Source organism: Lepidochelys olivacea (assembly GCF_965140295.1).
Source record: "Lepidochelys olivacea isolate rLepOli2 genome assembly, chromosome: 3".
NCBI lineage: Eukaryota > Metazoa > Chordata > Testudines > Cheloniidae > Lepidochelys > Lepidochelys olivacea.
In genome coordinates this window covers 37,100,001-37,105,446 of record NC_140413.1, presented here as the reverse complement: position 1 = coordinate 37,105,446, position 5,446 = coordinate 37,100,001, and the positions used below count along the sequence as shown (strand labels likewise).

The 5,446-nt window shown below is 44.1% G+C and overlaps 1 long non-coding RNA gene across 3 annotated transcripts in view; it reads left to right on the top strand.

Moving 5' to 3' along the window:
* Positions 1-1,098: 1,098 nt before the first annotated feature.
* LOC311517527 overlaps positions 1,099-5,446 on the top strand; it is a 36,468-nt gene continuing 32,120 nt past the window's right edge. For all 3 annotated transcript variants that reach the window (XR_014710727.1, XR_014710728.1, XR_014710729.1), the window contains exon 1: positions 1,099-1,171. This is a non-coding gene — a long non-coding RNA (uncharacterized lncRNA). The remainder of the gene's footprint in view (positions 1,172-5,446) is intronic.

Genomic DNA, 5,446 nt, shown 5'->3' with positions numbered 1-5,446 from the left:
CTCTGTCTGAAACCTTCCCATTTGCAGCAAGTGGATTAAAATATTCAGTAAACATATTCTTCAACCTGCAATTATTTTGAATGTTTTTTCCCTGCCAAATAGGTTTTGAACCATTGGCTATATTTTATTTGCACTGTAATTAGCACCATATTTTGTTTCAAGTTACATTTTTCTTTCCAAAGCATCCAGACCTTATTGTATGTGTTGGAAGGGAAAAAAATCATTGAAGAAAGGAACCTGTTTCTCCAAACCTCGGGGGAGAGGCCTATCACAATGGGTGTTATTAGGGCTTTATGTGACAAGGTCCTTCACAATGGGACTGTGTATATGTACACAATTCTTCACAATTAAGAGCCTAATTACTTGTACATGTTTCTGCACAATTAGGACTGCATACGTGTACACAATTCTTTTATGGGAATAAGAGAAAATAAAATATAAAGTTTGAGGCACCTTGCCAATAAATCTTACAATAGTCTAATTTGTCTAGGAATGATGGCTTGGGCAAGGGCTACACAGCTCAGAAAGTGAACGTTTAAAATTTTATAAAATTAATTAAACCTGCTTATCTTCTGCTACCTCCTCCTAAAGGGCTCCTATCTTCTTCCAGAGAGTGCCAAATGACTTAATTCAAGCCTTCCCTCCATTTATAAGAGTTAGGGTCATTCTAGATGGGAACAGAAACAATGTCATAGATTCATACATTCCAAGGCCAGAAGGAACCATTATAATCATCTAGCCTGACCGCCTGTATAATACTTCCCCAAAATAATTCATAGAGCACATCTTTTAGACAAACATCCCATCTTGATGCAATTTTCAAATGCAAAAACAGGACTGCTCTTTGGAAAGTTTAGTCCAAAGAATCTTTCATGGATATATATTCAAATCCTATTCATGCTCATGTCAGAAAAATTAATCTTGAGAGAATATGTTTTGATATGAAATGCTGTCATTTTTGTGAACCATGACAGGCTTATGTTTATCAATGAGTTACCTATTAACTAGAGAAGGGAAAGCAAATAGCACTACAGCAAACACTGCTATTTGCTTATATTTAACGTCAGTAAATAATTTTTAATAAAATAAGGTGGAGAACCCTCCTGTAGCAACAGCTCACCGCAAACCCTCAGAGCTCAACACGGATTCCAGGGATCTGAGAGAGGCCAAGGTAATCTGTGAAGGCCTGTGTGCCTCAGCTCTGTGCTTACTGGTAGAGCAACTCTATTGGGACTGCATTAGGTCTATCGGGCTGGAGTTTGGGGATGAGGGGTGGGAATGATGTGTGCTGGTCCCACCTCACATCTTGCTCGCTCTTCCTCCAAACCTAAGCAGTCTCTAATCCCTTCCTTTGCACTGACCCACCTTTCAACCCATTCCCCCATTGGGTCCAGCATAGGGAAATGTGCTATCACAGTGGCTGAACCCCTCTTCCATATGGTTCTTAGGGATATGATGCAGTCCTTAGAGATTTTTGTATTCTGATTAGTGATTGATTATGGCAAAAATATTTATATTCTTATGAAGAGCACATTTGCTAATCGGGGACCATAGGGGGTTGGGGGGAGGAGGGGAACTTTTTGGCCCTAGTGCCACATCTGGGAATAGAAATTGTATGGTAGGCCATGAATGCTCACAAAATTAGGGTTGGGGTGTGGGAGGAGGTGAGGGCTCTGATTTGGGTGTGGGCTCTGGGATGGGGCCAGAAATTAGGAGTTCAGAGTGCGGGAGGGGGCTCCGGGCTGGGGCAGGGGAGTGGGGTGAGGGAGGGGGCTCCTGTCTGGGGGTGTGGGCTCTGGGGTGGGGCTGGGGATGAAGGGTTTGGGGTGCAGGAGGGGGTTCCGGGCTGGGATCAAGGGGTTTGGAGAGCGGGAGAGGGATCAGGGCTGGGGCACGGGGTTGGGGTGTGGGGAGAGGCTCGGGGTGGAGGCTCCGGGCGGCACTTACCTCAAGTGGCTTCTGGAAGCAGCAGCATATCCCTTTTCTGGCTTCTACGTGGAGGCACAGCCAGGCGGCTGTGCACGCTGCCCCGTCCACAGGCACCGCCCCTGCAGCCCCCATTGGAGCGCCTGAGAGGGCCATTGGAGCGAGGCCATTGGAGCACGTAGGAGCCAGAGGGGGGCCATGCTGCTGCTTCTGGGAACCGTGTGGAGCGGCCCCCGACCTGGCTCCCCAGCTGGAGTGCCGAAGGGGAGCCATGCCGCAGCTTCTGGGAGCCGCGTGGAGTGGCCCCTGACCCTGCTCTCCGGCTGGAGTGCTGGAGCGGGGCAAACCCCAGAGGAGCTTGAGGGCCAGCTTAAAACAGCTGGCAGGCTGGATCCGGCCTCTGGGCCGTAGTTTGCCCACTGCTGTGCTAAGCCAGAAAATCCTCACAAAAGGGGGACAACCTCCCCCTTCCAGGCCTTACAGGGCCACTGGCAAGGTGCAAGAGCAAATTCATATAGAGATACACAATATGTTGGACCTGGAAGTGATTAAGTAATCTGAACAGCTCTTGGGCGTCTCCTGTGGTATTGGTCCTCCAAAAGGCCAACACTGTAAGATTTTATGTTGACTATAGAAAACGTAATGCTGTTACAGTAACAGATGCGTACCCTCTGCCAAAAATGGATGCTATGCTGGATATATCGAGCCAATCCAAATATCTCAGTACTTTTGATTTAGCTCAAGGTAACTGGAAGATCCCCGGAGAAGGATGCACAGAAAAAAATATGATTTTATCACTGACATAGTGCTCTATGAATTCATGGTGTTACCTTTTGGTTTGGTCAATGTTGGTGCAACCTTCCAGAGACAGGTCAACAAAATGGTTTACAAAATTTTGTAAGGGCACACATAGATGAAATAACAGAGTTCAGCAACACATGGGACAACCACAAAAAGCAAGGTTGTGCTGTCAAAGCGCAAAGAACCTGGTCTAACCATAAAACCCTCTAAGTGCAGAATAGGAGCAGCCAAAGTCCTTTATCTAGGGCATCTGGTTGGTGGGGGGCAAATATCCCCTGACCCTCTTAATGTGTAAGCCATTGTAAATTGGCCTGTGCCCCAAACTAAAAGGCAGGTCCAATATTTCATAGGCCTAGCAAACTACTACAGAAGGTTTGTGTGTGGGTTCAGTGACATTGTATCTCCAACCACAGACTCACGTAAAAAGCACCAATCCAGTACGGTGGTTTGGTAAGAAGCATGCCAGAAAGGTTTTGATAAGATAAAGGCACTCTTCTCTGGAAAGCCTGTGCTAGCCAGTCCTGACTTTGATAAAACATTTGAACTGTGCACTGATGCATCTGACATTGGCTTGGGTGCTGTACTGATGCAAACGGGGAGGGCAGCAAAAAACATCCAATTGCCTTCCTGAATAAAAAGCTCTCACCCACAGAACAAAGTTACTCTGTCATAAAATAGTGCTATGCCATAGTATGGGCAGTTAAACAACTGAAGCCTTAACTCTTTAAGAGGAAGTTCAAGATTCTAACAGACCACACACCCTTAATAAGGCTAAACGGAACTAAGGGCACAAATTCCAAACTATTACACTGGAGCCTGATCCTGCAAGAGCTTGACATGGAAATTGTACACATAAAGGGGAAAGAGAAGATGGTAGTGGCTGCCCTGTACAGGAAAGAGGACCTTGGGCTCACTGCCTCTGCATTGATCAGTGACTTACACTCCTTCAGTATTCTAAGGGGTGGGAGTTTGGTATAACACTCTGTATACCAAAGCAACATCCTGGCATGCCCATAATTACCCTGGTGATAGGATTATGATATGTTTTGTACAAAGTATGCCTGTTGGATTGGATGGGAAGTTATGAAGTTTTGCTATGTGTGTGTTACTGAAATATGTTGTGAAGTTGGAAACACCCAAAACCAGCCTTTCAGGTACAACAATGCAGAAGCCAGAAACTGATGATGGCCCATTAATAGCAATCCACACTACAAAGGACTACCCCAGGAACTGTATACAATAGAGACCTCTCAGAGATAGCATGTAGATGATGGAGAGTGCTTGACTCAGGGCACTGCAAAGGATCTTTCCAGCAAGGTGGAGAAGCTATAAAAGGGGGAAGTGATGTCATCACTTGTCCTCACTCGCCCCACAACTCCACACCTGGAAACACTTCTGGGGAACAAAGACTGAACTGGAGAGGTGATCCCAGCCTAGAGGGGATTTCCGACCTGGGTTTGGAAGATCTATGACCTGCTTGTATTGTCTCTCAGGATGAGACACTGCTTGATTCAAATCCTGTCTAGTATATAGAACACAGATAGCGATTTTACTTTTTATTTCTTAGGTAACCAACTTTGATCTGTATGCTTACTACTTATAATCACTTAAAATCTAGCTTTCTGTAGTTAATAAAGCGGTTTTATATTTTACCTAAAATAGTGTGCTGTTTTAAGTGCTTGAGGAATCTGCTCAGTGTACAAAAGCTGGTACATGTCCACTTTCCTTTGTAGAAGTGGCAGACTGAGTAACAAATTTACACTGGCCAGGCTTCTGACCAAGGCAAGATGGTATATCTCTGGGGTCCTCGGCTGGGGAGCTGGGGAAATTGGCTGGAACCTCTCTATTGTTAGTTCATTAGTGGCTAGGAGAAGCATTCATTTAACTCAGCTGGGTGTGTCCCTGCCTGTGGATGGCTGTGTAAGTGCAGGATCTGGAGAGGATTGCAACTTATCACAGCATCACAGTGTGAGAGGGGGCCAGGCTGGTATGCCAGAGGGTTCAGGGGTACCCCACTTTCAGGTTGCACCGCAGGGAACCCATCACACTCACTCATTTAGAATTAATTTTATAGAAGTTTTTAAAGTTTCTTTGTCTTTTGATGAAGGGATTGCTGTGTGTGTTTCTATGACATATTTAAAGTGCCATTAATATTTTTAAAAGATCTCTCACAGTCAGCTTTTCATAGCTACACAAGCCTTACCTAGTTCCAAGTTGGGAAAGCAGAACTTTACATTAATTTTGGGCTAGGTTTATATGGGTTGGCATTTAATTATTTTTGAGACTTTGAGGTTAATTGTAAAGTTAACTATAAAGTTAACAGCTTAGTTAATAATGTTGGACAAAAATATACAATGAAACAACTCTTGATTAATGACATCTATATATTGTTTATTATATATAATTGTAACATTCAGCAAGCCATTTTATATTAGAACAAAGGTTATAGGCCTCATATGCATTATAAAATCTGCATTGTTGATTATATAAATTTGAAATTATTGCAAGGTATATGCAAGCACAAAAATACACAATGTATTTCACGTCTTGCTCAGGGCTCTTTTCACTTTCTTTATTCTGAGGCCTTGGGGTTCCTTTTGCTCGTTTCACTTTCTTTAGCATTATTCAGATGCTCATAAAGTATCCAAGTTCATGGCAGATATGTGACAGAACAATATTCTCTCAAAGAGTTGTTTAGAGGACAGTGTATTGGTTTACT